This window comes from Apium graveolens, chromosome 8 (assembly GCF_009905375.1).
Source record: "Apium graveolens cultivar Ventura chromosome 8, ASM990537v1, whole genome shotgun sequence".
NCBI lineage: Eukaryota > Viridiplantae > Streptophyta > Magnoliopsida > Apiales > Apiaceae > Apium > Apium graveolens.
The window spans coordinates 150970028-150987786 of record NC_133654.1 but is presented as its reverse complement, the minus strand read 5'-3'; positions in this window follow the sequence as shown (position 1 = coordinate 150987786).

Genomic DNA, 17759 nt, shown 5'->3' with positions numbered 1-17759 from the left:
TTCTTTCTAAGACTGTTGAGACATCGTGCCAAAATTTTCATCAATCTGTACAGAGTCCACAATAGTCTCCACTCCAAACTCATTCATTTCTACTCACTCGATGGATATTGTTCATCCGTCGAGTAGTGATTGTATCCCGACGGATGTGCCTAACAACAATCATCTGTCGGATAGTCAAATTACTACCCCGATGGATATTTCTCATCCGTCGGGTGTCTCTGCAAAACTCCAAAGTTCAACTATAGTTACAAGTGCAGATGACTTAGTAATTGTGCAATCACTATTATGATTGAGGGAAGGTAGTGACATGAGTGAGAGTCTGGGTTGCTCCCAGGAAAAAGGAGAGGAAAAGAGTGATCTAATGCAGTCCATTTCTTCAAGACTGGCAAAAGTGAGTGTGAGGAGTCTCACCTTAGATGGTGAAGGTGAAGGTGTGAAGGTGGGGAGCCAAGGTGAGACCTTGATGTAAGAAAAGAGAGATAATGAGAAAAATGCAGGTACAGGAGACATAAGAGTGGATGTCATTGTAAGTGAGTCAATAAATGTCCAGGATGCAGACAGTGAGGGACTATCTCAGCAAACTCAAGCTGTTATAGATTCTACCTCCTTAGATGCTGAGACATTTACTCATCTTGTTCCAGCATATCAACTTCTAGCTGGACAGGGCAATGACAATGCAGAAAGGATACTAAACTTGGTGCACACCATACAGTCCATGCAAAGAGCTAAGGATGCCATCACAGCTTTGCCTTCAACAGCTGGTAATGTTGATTATGAGGCTGATGGTTCAGAAGAATTCTTTGGAGGTGAGGGTGGAGATAGTTAAGAAGATCCATTGGATATAGGGGGAGAAGTAGGCCCTAGTTCAAGATCAGGCATGCCATCTTGGACATTTTCAAAGCAGTATGATGAACACTATTTCAAGACAACACTCATCCAACTTATCAGCCAAACACAGTCTGCACTTCAATCATCCACAAATGCTAGCACCAAGAAGCTTCTGCAAGCACATCTTGCATCTCTCCAACTACAGCAAATATCAGGCTACCAACAAAGTCAAAATGTCTCCCTCATCAAAAATGAAGTTGATCAACTTAAGAAAGACATGTCTGACAAGTTGGAAGCTAGACTTCCAAAGACAACAATGATAGACATCAAAAGACAGCTCAGGAAAAACTCTGATCTTACAACCAAGGTGGATTCCTTGGACAAAAGAATGGTTGCTATGGAAGCTTCTCTTACAGCAATCCATCTACACCAAGCACAACAAACAGACTTGCTTCAAAAACTGGTGGCTGCACAGACCTCCTCCTCTACTCAGCTTGATGATAACAAAAAGGGGGAGAAAGAGAGTTCTAGGAGTGAGGGGAAGCAAAAGGTGCTTAACATTCAAGTGAGTAAAGCAATTGTGCCAACAATTGCTTTCACAAAGCCACCAACCAAAGATAGCATTGGGCTGATAAATGAATCAGAAAACACATTGAGAGCAGCTGAGAAGAAGCAGTTTAGTCCAATAAACTGGGAGAAAATTGATGAGGATATTCAAAAGAAGTTTGGTCTACCAAAGAAGCCAGAAAAATCAGTCATTCATCACTCTCAAGTCAGGCCAATTTCTGTGAATGATATGAGAATGAACTATCTGGAAAAAGGCCACACATCCTGCGTTAAATCCCTAAAGGCAGATCTAATCATGAAGCCAAAGGTGAACTGCCCAAACTCTTCACTAAAGAACTGTTAGGTCTCAATATGTTTGTAGAAGGGGGGTTGAATACAAACAATACCGTTTAATCGAATAAAATGTGGGATAAAAAAGGTGAAACAAAATTCATGTTAAATAAACTTATTATTAAACTTGAAAGGTGTTACAACAACGGTATCATTTACAAGGGATTAATCTCAAATCAATTATTACAAATCTAGAATAAATTCGACATGAACTTTTTCTATATTTGCAATAAAAATATCAAATGCTAAAAGCGATTTGAGATTAAGTTCTAGGGATTTCGATCCGCTAGATAGTTACACAAGAACAAGAAAAGTATTTCTAGTGGATTGGATTTAACAATAAATGCTAGAAATAAATGATCTGTGAATTTGCAATAATTTTTCTGCAGGTTTCTTTTGTTCTGTGTACTACTGTTGAATATTCAATGATGTGTTCTGTATGATTAAAATGAATGTTCAGCTTCTGCTTCTTTTATCAACCAACCGAATGAAAATGAACTGGCATGACAATCTCTTTGGCTCAGCAAGACTTTCGGTAGGACTATCTTTTAGAACTAGCAAGACAATCCAAATGAACTAGCAAGACTTTCGGTAGGACAATCAGATTGTTTTGGCTGAAAATAAATAGATTTAAATCCTATAATAATTCTGGTAAGACAATCCTTTTGAATTAGCATGACTTTCGGTATGACTATTGATTGTCATACCGATTGTCATACTAATACAATCAGTTGTCTTGTTGAATTAAAAGAGATTTTTAAACCAATTTAAATTCTGAAAATTCTTAATATTAATTCAGAATTAATTAATCAATTAATTCAATTAATCAAATAAATTAATCTTTACAGATATAATTTATTTTCTTAATTAAAATATATGACTTAATTAATTAATAGAGAATTAATACTAATCTTGAGCAGCATCCATTTTTCTGTATATCTTCTGAAAATCACTGAAATATATGAATTAATTCCACCACTTCAATGTTGACACTCGATGTACTGTCTGGTTCATGAGTGACTAAATTCCGTGACGTTTCTTCATGCCTTGACCTTGATACTCTTGAGTTTCTTCAGACTAAATCCTTGTAAATAATTGATACCCTGACGAGATCTCTGTCACTTGATTAAATCCACAATCATGATTTATATCACTGAGGCTTGATCAATTTCTTGAGCTTCTTCCAGTGAATTAAGTCATCAAGTCTGTAGATGAACAATGTTACTTAATCCTTTGACATATGTTACTCTGTGAGATCTCTCTAACGATAGATCCACTATTTACTTATTACATTCTTATTTGAGTTGAGTTAAATCCTCGAATAAACAAATAGGCTATAACATATGCCTTTCAATCTCCCCCTATTTGCTTGTTAGACAATAACAACAAATACCTAGAGGATAACTCAACTAACAAATAAGAAAAATATATAAACAGTAATGCAAAGTAAATAGCAGAAAAGTTCTGGATTATATTTAACATTTTCCAGATTCCAAAAGAAATTTACAAGTGAATACAAGATAGATGTTCCTCTAGCCTGAACATATAACTATATTAGTCTATCTTGATTCATAAAGCTTTAATCATATTACATTGTGTTTTGAGCTAATTGAATTCAGTTGTCCTCTCTTCTGACTTCACCTTTTTCTAAATCTTGAAGCAACTCTTTGTCAAAGACACGATCCTTTTCTGAAGTGAAGCTGTCTGGTCTAACTGGTTGAACTCCAACTGTCTTTAGCTTATTCTTGAGTTAATTGTACCTTTTAATATTATTTTCACAATAAGCTTGAATCAGATCAGCTGCTTGAGTTTTCAACATGGATGAATATCCAGCAGTTCTCAAGTGATGTTCCATCCAGACCAGATGCTTAGCTGAGTAGTCTTTAAGAGATTGTGAATCGAGCTGGCAGATTTGAAGACAGTCAGACTTAAAGAATCTTACCTGATGAGGATTGTTGACCACTTGAGGACTAGCCCTGCTGGCAAACTCTTTGAGCCTTTCTCGAAGAACTTCATTCAATTCTGAGCTTCTTTTTACTTTGTTGAGAAGAACCCAAATCTCTGACAAAGAACAATTCTCAAACAGATGAAGTGACACCTTGAAAGATCCTTCGCTCTGACAATATACAAATATGCTCATCTCATTTAGGGATCTGTCAAAGGCAGCTGTGATCCTTGAGACTTCAGTCTTTATAGCATTCATGTACATGTCATTATTTGGATTAGAGATCTCTAGCTTGTCCAGAAGATGTAGAAACTGTCTATCATTGTTTATGCTCAGCTGAGGCATATGAAGTACTCTCCTAGCTTCATCCCATTTTTCACCGATTTTCAGTCTGACATCTCTTCTCCTTTCTTGAGCTTTAATGTCATGAAGACGTTGCTTTTGAAGAGTTTCTGTTCTTTGTATGTCTTTCCTCATGTCAATGATCTGGGAGACCTTTTTGAGTTCAGCTTCTTTTCTTTTCATCTCTGACTGCTGCTGCTGAAACTCTTTCTCAAATAGAGGATCCACTGGAGCTTCCTCCTCCCATTCTCCAAAATCACTTTCCTCCTCAGCTTCAAAGAAACCATCTTTATTTTCCAAGACTGGTTCAGTGGGAACATCACAAATATCAAAGTCATCTTGTTCTCCACTATAGTAGATATCATCAGGCTTCCCTGTGCCTCCAGCAGACGACTCTTTTTCTTTTCCCTTATCACTTCTCCCTTTCTTCTCCCCCTTGGTTGAGGAATCCTCTAGAGACTTTCCCTTAGATCCTCCATGACCTCCATCACCTCCCGGGCCTGAGCCTCCACCAGACGGCCCTTCAAAGAAAGTCCTTTGTTCTTCATTGGGACAGTGAGAATTTTTGATCATGTAGTACAGGTGCTTCATCCCTTCATTCAGATGTTCCATACCCGTCCCTATCTTCAGAAATCTGGAGGAATCTAGTGAATGATTCATTTCAACCAAGTCTTCAAGAGAAGTCATTCTTGTATGTAGAGAGCAGAAGTTTGAAATGTCGTCAGCTGATAACGTTGGAGATTCCTGGATTGAGTTAAGCTTTGGTACAACAGATGTCTTCAAATATGATATTTCAGTCCTGATAAGAGCCAGCTGATTATTGACAGAGGTGGAAGAAGAAGACCGTTCAACCACTTGTGCTTTGAATGATTTAGCTTTAGCCTGACTTTTTGCAAGTTGTTCCTTGAGATCAGCAATTTGAGCTAACAGATTTTCAGTGTCTGTGTCTGTGTGTGCGCTCATCTGAATATCTCTCCTGTTTAATTCACTCAACTCACGTGCATGTGTATCTCTCAATATAGTTGCTCGTGAGGAGTCTTCCTGAGGCTGATCTTCTGTACCTGCATTTAAAATCACCCTAGCCTCTTCAAGAGAGGTCAGTGGTGGTGTAATGGGAATTCGCGAGTCCCGATCCTCAGTCAAACCTATCATTTCATGTGAAATAGATGTCTGAATTGCTTCAGGGATAGATTGACCGAGTTGCCCTCCACTTTCTCCAGATAAATCTGCGAGTGGAGAATCCCGTGAGGGAGCCAGAGGTGTTGGATCTGGGAGGGGAGAAAATGACTCTATTAAAGGTGGCTGAGAGTCAGATTTTCCCTTAGAAGCATGTGACTGCTCTTCTGCCGTAACTATGGCAGGCACTGTAACCGACTCTATGTGCACTCCTCGCTCCATGTCCTGAGTATCATCTACTGGTCTGTATGCTTCCATTGTGAGTAATGGAATTGTGCTTGACTCAGTACAGGATGCCATGGCCCTATGGCAAATTTTAATAGATTCATCCTGTTGAGAGAATGTTTCTAGTAACTGTTCAGTGGCCATTTCAAAGTCCATGTCCTGTTGGGAGGACAAGAATGGGCTTTCAGATGCCTCAGTAAATGTTCTTCTTTTCTTCGGAGGAGGCAGAGCTGAGGGTTCATTCACATCTACCAACAAACTACTTCCTATTAACCTTCTAGGCAACATTTTAGACAGTGGGGGAGAGGTTGAGATAGGTTGTGACTCTGTGTTTGGCTCTATGACCTGGGATTGAAGCTGTGGTTCTACAACTTCATGGTCAGTCCTATCAACCACTGGGGGTCTTTTAACAGAAGTAGGAATAGGTTGAGTTGTAGGAACTATTACCTGTAGAGGAAGAGCATCTGATGCTTGAGCCTGGGTGGTTTGAACCACTGGAGGTTGAGCTTGCTGTTCATGACCGGGAAGATTGAAGATAGGTAAGGGAATATAAGTGGCCATGAAAGCAGATACAAGTACTGGAACTTGCATGAATTTGAAAGTTGTGTCTTGGCGGGTGTAAATCTTTTTGCTTACAGGAGGGGGTTCGGTTACTGCGGAGTTAGCAAAAAGGGCTTTATGCTCAGGTGAGAGAATATGTTCTGTTATGAGCATGAGAAAACGAGCATAGTAACATGAGACCCTACGATTTATAGAATGATCACGTAAAGCACTAGTGAGACGTCTCAAGAGAATGGGTAAAAGTAGTTTGCCAAAATTGATCCTTTGATTGAAAACAACCGCAAGACCAATATACTGCAGAGTGGAAGTGATGTTGTGAAAGTTGGATTTAGTGCAGTTGGCAAACACTTTAGAAATCGAAGAAAATGTCCCATTTAGACACCAAATTGGATTTTGATAACTTGGTTAAATTAATTACCCCCTGATAGTGAATAGCATGGAAAAAGTTTGAAATATCATTTTCAGAGGGCAAATTACAGAAATTGTCCATAGGAAAATTTAAAGCTCGATTGACGACAGTTTCATCAACCACATACTGTGTGTTTGCCACGGTGAATGAAAAAGATTTAAAATCATCGGCCACAATAGAGGTTGTGCAAATCAGTATTAGCAAATCAACATTTAAAATCACATTTGATTTAATAGCAGAGCTAACAATCGAATGGTCATTTAAAAATCTAATCCACGGCTTAAAATTTTCTACATCACATTTATCTGGATTAAAATAACCAACAAGATTATGCGAAACGATTTGGAAATTGAGAGCCATTTTTTTAAAAAAAATAATAAGACACACACTTTCACAATTTTAAGAGTAATATTAAGAAAATTTGAATTAATTAAATTAATTTAACAATTCGAATTAAATCAATTATATTCGAAAAATTTAGAAAGATTTGTATCTCGTTAAAGTTCTTTAAAACAAAATTAAAATAAAAAACCCAAAATCAAACAAACACAAACTGATTTTTTTAACAAAAATTCGACAGCACTTCCGTATGTATATACTTGTATGTATATATCACAGGAGTGATGATTTTTGTATGCTGAGTAAAAACTCGAGCAAGGAAGACAAGCAAGCAGTTTTGAGTTTGATCGAATAGAGAGAGAGAGAGAAAAAAATGAGAGAGAAAAAAATTGAAGACTGTTGAAATTTTGGAGAGAAAAAAAAACTGAACTGAATGATAAAACAAAACAAACAAAAAAAACTGTTAAGTAGACAACTGGTATGACAATTCGGGATAGTCTTACTGATTGTCATACCGATAGTCATACAAGGCAATTTTGAAGAAAAAACAAAAAATAAAACAAATAATAATATATATCTGGTATGACAATCTGATAGTCATACCGATTGTCATACCAGTACAAAATAAAACATAATATATCTGATATTAATTTTATTACTGGCATGACAATCAATAGTCATACCGATTGTCTTGCCAGTTATAAAATTAAACTGATTTAAAAATAAACAAGTATTAGTACTGGAATGACTTTCAGCAGGACAATTTCAATTGTCTTGCCGATTGTCATTCTAGTATAAAATAAATTAAGTATTTTAAATATACTGAATAATTAACATAAAAACTGTTAAAAACACAAAAAAACAGAATATATAAAATATTACAATTACAGAAAACTGAAATGAATATGGCAGAAAATATTTACATAATTAAAATAATTAAAATATTTCAGAGATAATAATATTTTCAGTCCAAAAATAGATTTCTTTTGAATTTTAACAAATTAAATTCATAGAAAAATATTTTTAGAGAAAATAAAATATTCTGAGATATTAAAATTAACAAGTTGAGTAAATAAATAAGATAAGATAATAAAAATGACATAGAAATAAGCAAAAAATTTTGGAAAATGATAAAATAAATTTGCAAATGAATTTTTCATTTATGAAAAATTCATTTGTAAATTCACTCAAGAACAAATTTCAGATATTTACAAGTTTAATCACTAAAGCTATTCAACATACCCAATTTACCAACTAATTTGGTAAATGTGGATTCATCAAGAGGTTTAGTGAAAATATCTGCTATTTGTTCTTCTGTTGGAAAAAAATAGTTCAACAGTACCATTCATGATGTGCTCTCTAATAAAATGATACCTGATGTCAATGTGTTTGGTCCTTGTATGCTGCACAGGGTTGTTGGTGATGGCTATTGCACTTGTATTGTCACATAGAATAGGTATTTTGTTCAATACAGAGCCATAGTCCCGTAGCTGATTCCTAATCCACAAGATCTGAGCACAACAGCTTTCAGCAGCAATATATTCAGCCTCAGCCGTTGAATTTGAAACTGTTTGTTATTTCTTGTTGTACCATGAGACTAGTCTGCTACCTAGGAATTGACAACTCCCTGAGGTGCTTTTCCTATCAACAACACTTCCTGCGAAATCTGAATCTGTATATCCAACAAGGTTAAAACCAGATTCTTTAGGGTACCAAATACCTAGATTTGGTGTTCCCTTAAGATATCTTAAGATTCGTTTAACAGCAACGAGATGAATATCTCTAGCATCCGCTTGGAACCTTGCACATAAGCATGTAGCATACATAATATCTGGTCTACTTGCAGTAAGATAGAGTAACGAGCCAATCATACCTCTGTAGCTTGTGACATCTACCTTAATGGAGTTTTCACATGGTCCAAGCTTGACAGCTGTAGTTGACGGAGTCCTTGCTGATGCAGAATCCTCTAGATTATACTTTTTGAGGAGTTCTTTGAGATACTTGGATTGACAAATAAAAGTTCCATCTAACCTTTGATTTACTTGTAATCCAAGAAAGAACTTCAGCTCTCCCATCATGCTCATTTCAAATTTGCTGTGCATTAACTTAGCAAATCTCTTACAGAGATTATCATTAGTAGACCCAAATATTATATCATCCACATAGACTTGGACTAATATAGTATCATTCTTATGCTTTTTAGAAAAGAGAGTTTTGTCTATGACACCTCTAATAAAGCTATTTTCAATAAAAAAATTCAGAGAGAGTGTCATACCATTTTCTCGGAGACTATTTGAGTCCATAGATAGCCTTGAAAAGAAAGAAGACAAAATCCAAATGATCTGGATCTTCAAAACCAGGAGGTTGCTCTACATATACCTCTTCATCCAGCTTTCCATTTAGAAAGGCGCTCTTGACATCCATTTGATAAACTTTAAAGTTAGAGAATGCTGCAAATGCCAAAAATATCCGGATGGCCTCTAGTCTAGCCACTGGAGCATAGGTTTCATCATAATCAATACCTTCAGCTTGAGAATACCCTTTATCTACCAGTCTTGCTTTGTTTCTTGTAACCACACCATCTTCATCTAGTTTATTCCCGAATACCCACCTAGTACCAACAGCTTTCTTATGTGTAGGTCTAGGTACCAGTTTCCAGACTTGTTGATGTTCAAACTGATTGAGTTCATCTTGCATAGCAATCACCCAATCTGGATCAGTCAGTGCTTCCTCAATCTTCTTAGGTTCCATCTCAGAAAGAAATCCTAAGAACAGACACTCATTTTGAGTAGCACGTCTAGTTCTGACTCCAACATCTGGATCACCAATAATCAACTCAAAAGGATGAGCTTTATTCCAGACAGTCTGTCTTGGAAGATTTGATCTTGATGATTTGCCTTGAAATTCATTGGGATGTTGTGTCCTACTAGTTGATCCTTCAGCATCTCCCCCTGAGTTGTTGCCATGTTGACTTGAAGATTCTCCATCAGTAGCAGTGGTATCTCCATTGTTGCCAAAGTTTCCATCACCATTACCTTGAGTATCATCATGATTAACAGGTTCTTCATCAGCAACAACCTCAGGTTCTTGACCATGTTCTGATTCTGAATCTGACATATCATCAAACTTCAGTTTCTCAGAAGGATCTTCAGTTTGGATACTAGGGAGTTTAGTGTCATCAAATGTAACATTGACACTTTCAGTTACTTTGTGTTGATCAATGATATACACTCTGTATGATCTTCTTCCATATCCAACAAAAATACCCTCATATGCCTTTGCCTCAAATTTACCACGACGATCATCTCCATCCTTGAGCACGAAGCATCTGGCACCAAATACATGAAAGTATTTGATAGAAGGTTTCTGTTCATTCAAAATCTCATAAGGAGTTTTCATGAAGTCTTTGTTGATTAGAGTTCGATTCTGAGTATAACATGCAGTATTGACAGCTTCAGCCCAAAAGTACATTGGAAGACCTGATTCACTTAACATCGTTCTTGCATCTTCAATCAATGTACGATTCTTCCTTTCTACCACTCCATTTTGCTGAGGGGTTCTAGGAGCTGAAAATTTTCTGGTAATCCCTTTATCTGTACAGAATCCATTGAGAAGTGAATTCTTGAATTCTGTTCCATTATCTGACCTTATTGCTCTAACAGTGACATTAGAATCTAACTCAATCATCTTGATATGATCAATCACAACTTGTGGTGTTTCATCCTTAGAGTGAAGAAATAAAACCCAAGTATACTTGGAATAGTCATCAACTATCACAAGATAGTAACACTTCTTTGACATCGAAAGGACATTAACTGGTCCAAATAAATCCATGTGCAATAATTGCAGAACACTAGTTATGGAAGATGTGTCAGTACCTCTGTGACTTGCTTTCTTTGACTTTCCTTTCTGGCAAGCCTCACATAGTCCTTCTGGGGAGAATTCCAGCTGAGACAGACCTCTGACCAATTCTCTTTTGACAAGAGAATTCATTGTTTTGAAATTGAGATGAGAAAGTCTCTTGTGCCATAGCCAACTCTCATATGACGATGCCTTTGCAATAGAAACAATTGACTTCAGGATTGCTTCCAGAGTTCATGTCAGCTACGAACAGATTTCCTTTCCGGATTCCCATCAAGGAGGGTTTTTCATTTTTCTTGTGCAGAATCTGACACTTCAGCTTGTCGAATAAAACATTGTAGCCGTTGTCACAGAACTGACTAATGCTAAGCAGATTGTGTTCAAGTCCTTGCACAACATACATATTTTCAATGATAACATTTCCAGCTAGCAAACAGCCATATCCCTCCGTTAAACCTTTGTTATTATCTCCAAAGGTAACCACTGGGCCAGCTTTCTCAACCACATTTGATAGCAGGGCTCTATCTCCGGTCATATGTCTTGACGATCCGCTGTCAAGAATCCGCACTACCGGTTGTACCTGTTTAATGCCCTGCAATATAAATGGATTAGACCTTCTTCGGAACCCAAGCTTGGCTGGGTCTGGCATACTTGTAAAATTGGCCTTTATCAGGCAAAACAACATTCTTAATTTTAATGTTCTCAACTTTCTCAATGACTGGACATTTGTCCTTGTGAACAGCCTTGACAAATTTCTGTTTAGGCTTAGGCACAAATGTCTCCTTTCTAGCTTTAGGAGGACTAACAGTCTTAGACCTATCATGCTTTTTATTATTCACATGCTGACGAGGAGTAGTCTTATCATTAGAAACATGCTTACCATTAAAATAAGAATACATCAAATTAAAAGCACAAGACATACAATTAGGAACACCACATGCTTTATGAGAGGGATTAACAATAGGCAACTTATGCATGGTAGACATGGCATTTGTGTTATCCAACTCATGTGTGTCTTAGTTAGTCTCAGTTGCTTTCACAACTTTGACTGGAACCTTTGACACACTTGACTTGGAGACAGCTTTCTCATTAGCATGATCTTCAGCACGGATTTCTTCTTGAATAATAAATGAGGTCTCATCAAATGGTTCAGCAATTGATTCTTATAGAGGGGTTCATCAACACCCTTAAGCACATGTGGTACTTCCCTGCCTTTAGCACAGACATGAGGAGGGGAGTTTATGCCTAATTTCCAATAGCAACATTATAATCATACCTATTCCAGATGTTTGATTAACAGCTTGCTTATTGTAAAACTCTTTGGACTTCGAACAAGAATTAAAGTAAGCTTTAACCTTAGCCTCAAGACCGATGATCTTATCTTTGAGAATAGTTTCGAGTTGTCTATAACAGTCAACTCTATTCTCTAGAAAAGATACTTGTTCTTTTAATTTATCTGATTAATGTGCACAAGTCTTAATTCATTGACCTCTTTCTCAAGGTCTTTGATTTGTTGATTTAACAATTCATTATCACGACAAGCACAATCTAAGGAACCTCCTAGATGATAAACTAATTTAGCATCAGTAAATTTTACCTCTTTTCTTGACGATGAGGTGTTTTGCATCACTAGCCATGAGAGCAAGATTCCCAACTTCTTCATCTTCACTGTCAGTATCATCCAGCTTCTTCCCTTTTCCAGGTAAGCCCTTTCAGATTTACTCTTCTAATTAGAATCGTAAGAGTTCATCCTAACTTATTTTAGCTTCCTGCATTCTGTGGCAAAGTGTCCCAACTCATTGCAGTTGAAGCATCGAATGGTGCTTCGATCAACCATCCCTGTTTTATACCCACCACTGCTGGTGTTAGAGGATGAAGATCCACCTTTCTGGAACCTGTTGTAGTCGGACTTGTACTTGAACTTAGGATTCCGTTTGAATCTGACATTTGAGAATCTCTTGACAATCAGGGCCATTGACTCATCCTCCAATTGCTCCAGTTCTTCCAAGGAATAAAAATCATCTCCTGATTGATTTGTAGTACGAGGATTAAATTCTGCTACTATCACATTTTCTTCAACCTTGGAAGACTGTACCATTCTTTCTGACTGTTGAGATTATTGTTGATATTATGGTTGTTGTTGTTGTTCATTAGCTACTAGAGCAGTAGACGTCCTGACCACTCTTCCTTTCCCGTAAACTTCCTTCTGCTGAATCTGCTCCAACTCATAAGTCTTTAACACACCATAGAGCCTTTCCAAAGAAATCTCACTCAGATCTCTTGCTTCTCTTATGGCAGTGATTCTATGTTCGAGATGAGTTGGCAGTGTTAAAGGAAACTTTTTGTTGACCTCCCTGATGGAATAGTATTTACCATTAATGTTCAGGTTGTTGATCAATGCATTGTACCTCTCAAACACTTCAGTGATTCCTTCTCCTGGATTGGGATTTGAAAGTATTCATACTCAGAGGTTAGGATTTCTAATTTGTTCTCCCTAACTTCCTCTGTGCCTTCATTAATAACCTCAATAGTTTTCCCAGATATGTTTGGAATCTTTACAGTTCATCACATGTCTATTCATCAAGGGATCAAGGGAATCTACTAAAATTAATTGAAGGCTAGCATCCAGGAGGCTTCTTCTTTTTCAGCAGGAGAAAAATCCTCAGGATCTTTCACATAAGTTCTTGCTTTGGTAATCACCACATCATTTTCTATTACCTATGGTTCCAATAACCATCGGAATTTTAGGACCCTTCTTTAACACTTCAGATATTTGGAATTTGCAACTTGTAAAAACAATAGCATCTTCTTCTTCCACATAACATAATTTTCTTTATCGAATAGTGGAATTTTAACAGTTCCAACTTTTGTGTAGTCATTATGAATTTTTTGAGTGAATAAAAAATTCAGGAGTGAAAGAAACACAAAAGTCTAGGATCTTGATTTAGTACGTTAATTCAGAAGGCTCTGATACCAATTGTTAGGTCTCAATATGTTTGTAGAAGGGGGGGTTGAATATAAACAATACCGTTTAATCGAATAAAATGCGGAATAAAAAGGTGAAACAAAATTCAAGTTAAATAAAATTATTATTAAACTTGAAAGGTGTTACAACAACGGTATCATTTACAAGGGATTAATCTCAAATCAATTATTACAAATCTAGAATAAATTCGACATGAACTTTTTCTATTCTTGCAATAAAAGGATCAAATGCTAAAAGCGATTTGAGATTAAGTTCTAGGGATTTCGATCCGCTAGATAGTTACACAAGAACAAGAAAAGTATTTCTAGTGGATTGGATTTAACAATAAATACTAGAAATAAATGATCTGTGAATTTGCAATAATTTCTCTGCAGGTTTCTTTTGTTCTGTGTTCTGCTGTTGAATATTCAATGCTGTGTTCTGTATGATTAAAAATGAATGTTCAGCTTCTGCTTCTTTTATCAACCAACCGAATGAAAATGAACTGGCATGACAATCTCTTTGGCTCAGCAAGACTTTCGGTAGGACTATCTTTTAGAACTAGCAAGACAATCAGAATGAACTAGCAAGACTTTCGGTAGGACAATCAGATTGTTTTTGCTGAAAATAAATAGATTTAAATCCTATAATAATTCTGGTAAGACAATCCTTTTGAATTAACATGACTTTCGGTATGACTATTGATTGTCATACCGATTGTCATACTAATACAATCAGTTGTCTTGATGAATTGAAAACAGATTTTTAAACCAATTTAAATTCTGAAAATTCTTAATATTAATTCAGAATTAATTAATCAATTATTCAATTAATCAAATAAATTAATCTTTGCAGATATAATTTATTTTCTTAATTAAATTATATGACTTAATTAATTAATAGAGAATTAATACTAATCTTGAGCAGCATCCATTCTTCTGTATATCTTCTGAAAATCACTGAAATATATGAATCAATTCCACCACTTCAATGTTGACACTCGATGTACTATCTGGTTCATGAGTGACTAACTTCCGTGACGTTTCTTCATGCCTTGACCTTGATACTCTTGATTTTTTCAGACTAAATCCTTGTAAATAATTGATACCCTGACGAGATATCTGTCACTTGATTAAATCCACAATCTTGATTTATATCACTGAGGCTTGATCAATTTCTTGAGCTTCTTCCAGTGAATTAAGTCATCAAGTCTGTAGATGAACAATGTTACTTAATCCTTTGACATATGTTACTCTGTAAGATCTCTCTGACGATAGATCCACTATTTACTTATTACATTCTTATTTGAGTTGAGTTAAATCCTCGAATAAACAAATAGGCTATAACATATGCCTTTCACATGCCCATCCAGGTAAATTTAAAACAGAACTTGGGCCTTCATCTCCCCATAAGTTTATGCTTCCATCCAAAGAAACAGAGTCATCATCATTAGAATTTACTCCAAATTCTTCAGATGGCTCACCAGCTTGAGAAGGCATCCTATTGACAGCAGCTTTATCTCTTTGGAGAGATTCTGAGGTGTGTACTAGATTCAAAGTCTGTTCTGCCTCCACATTGCCCTGAGCAGCCAACAATTGATAGGCTGACACAGGATGAGTAAAAGTGTCAGCATCCAAGGAAATGTTATCAATTTCAGCTTTATAATGTTGCTGAAATTATCTTTCCTTTTCAGCATCATCCACAATCATTGACTCACTAGCAATGGCTGGATCCACCCTTATTTCTCCTGTACCTGCCTTTCTCTCATAATCTCTCTTTTGTTGCATCAGGGTCTCACCCTGGCTCCCCACCCTCACACCCTCACCTTCACCTACTAAGGTGGGACTCCTCTCACTCACTTTTGCCAATCCTGAATAAATGGATTGCTGAGATTTACTCTTTTCCTCTCCTTTTGCCTGGGAGCAACCCAGCCTCTCACTCAATGCACTCTCCTCTCTCAGTCCTAAGAGTGACTGTTTACCACTAAATCCTCTGCACTAGAAATGATTGAAGTTTGAAGTTGTGCAGAGACACTCGATGGGTAAGTGATATCCATCGGGTGAGTGGTAAAGCTATCCGACGGATAACTGCTGTTAAGCTTATCCGTCGGGATACAATCACTACTCGACGGATGAGCAATATCCATCGAGAGAGTAGAAATGAATGAGGTGGGAAGAGAAACTATTGTTGACTCTGTGTTGATTGAAGTTATTTGAGGCACAGATGTCACAATAGTATCTGAAAGAATTGGCAAGTGAGCCAACAAATCATCTAAAAGATGATGCTCACTTGCACTAGATTTTGGCTTCCCCAACAGAGTTAAAGAAGGGGAATCAGGAATTGAAGTGTTTATCATATCCACTTCCAGAGAGTTTGTTGGTGAGTATGGTGTTTCAGAGGCTTCTATTATAAGAGATTTTGGCTGTGACTCCACATTTATTGGAGCCACATCAATCTGAATTTGAGAAAGTGCAGTGATTGTGTCTTTAGCACCATTTTGCACTGTGTGTGTGCCCTGTGCATCCCCAGTTGTTTTGGATTTCTTCTTTCTTGTGTAAGTTTGGGGTGAGCTAGTGTCCCTAACCCTTTTGGCATGTGCTCTTGGCTGAGAGCTTTGTTCAATAGCCACATCCTTTTGGGAGGATGCAGCTAAAATTGAGCTTTTGTCCTTTTTTAGCACTACAGTTTGTTGGGAAACTGCAGTGTGGCTAGGCCTGGATTCACTCAACTTTCCAACCTTATTCTTGGGGTTTCTTTGATGTTCACCCCTTCCCTAACCTAACTGACCCTCCTTCACACTCCCCTCTTTGGCTTTGGTAGATTTTTCAACTGGTACCTTTTGAGAGATACCAAAGAGGGTTTTCTTTGACTTGGATTTAGAAATTACAGTAGTTTTGGCAGCTTTGGTAGGCAACTGTCTGGTCATTATCACAGTTGCCATAGCTACTCCTGAACTCAAAGAAATTGAGGAGATTGGAATAGTTGAGGGTATGGATGAACTTACCTCACTTGCCTGAGGTGTCTGCATTACAGGAAAGTAGAACATTGGCACATCCCTATGATGGTTGGCTCTGTTCAAATCTGCAATGATTCTTCTCTCTTGAACCCAACAAGCTAATTTGTTGTTTGAGTTCTCAAGTACAATCTCTTGACAAAGATGGTTAGCCAATATCATGAAAAATCTAGCATAATATACATTCTTTCCCCTTTTGGCTAACTCACCTAGTTTAAAACCTAACTCATACAAGACAAGGTCACTGAAATTGTAAAATTTATCTGTAACTAGCATGTATAGCATGTTAAGCATGGAAATGTTCACAGAATCAAAATTACTGACTTTTCCAGAGAAAACTTTAGTCACAACATCACACATGAAACTCCATTCCTTCCTAAGACCTAATCTTCTAATCTCACTTAGCTTAGTAGCAGGAAGTGCATAATGCATGGAATTAAGCATATTGATAATATCAGTGTCAGTGTGTGGTAAAGTTTCATTACTATCAGGAATTTTGAAATATGCTTTTATCACATCACTATTGATACAGAACTCATTACCTTTGATAGTTAGAGTGATGGTTTTGTCAGTAGAGTTGTAGATTGCAGTGGTCCACATCTCTTCAACAATTTCACAGTAAATTGTGGGTGATTCAAGCATGGCATAACTTAACTTGCAGTTCTTCACGAAGTCCATCATCTTGTGATAGTCTTCTGATTACTGAATACCCTTATTGACCAAAGCAGTGAAGTTGTTCTTCTCATAAATGAACCCAATCTGAGACATGATCTTTACTACAGGTGCCATTGTTAGAGAATGAAAGCTTGAAGAGAAAGAGGATATTTGCTTGAGAGAGAATAAAATAAAAGCAGTTGAATTTGAGAATGATAAAAGAAAATAATTGAAATGAAACAAGCTTTTATACTATCTCAAAAACAACGGATGAAAATAATAAAGAAAAGTAAATTACCCAATAGAAATTGCCTAAATTAGCCGTTTAAAAATAAACTGTAAAAAATCCACCCATTATCCGTCGTGTAATGCTTACAAACTGTAAGTATACTCGATGGATAATGTTCAGGGAATTAACGGTTAAGATTTAGACACTTCAACGGATGAGGATAAACTGTTATCCGTCGAGTTTTAAAAGATTCCAGAAAAGTAATTGATTTTATTTGCACATAGTACATCGACGGATGACTTAACTCGATGGATA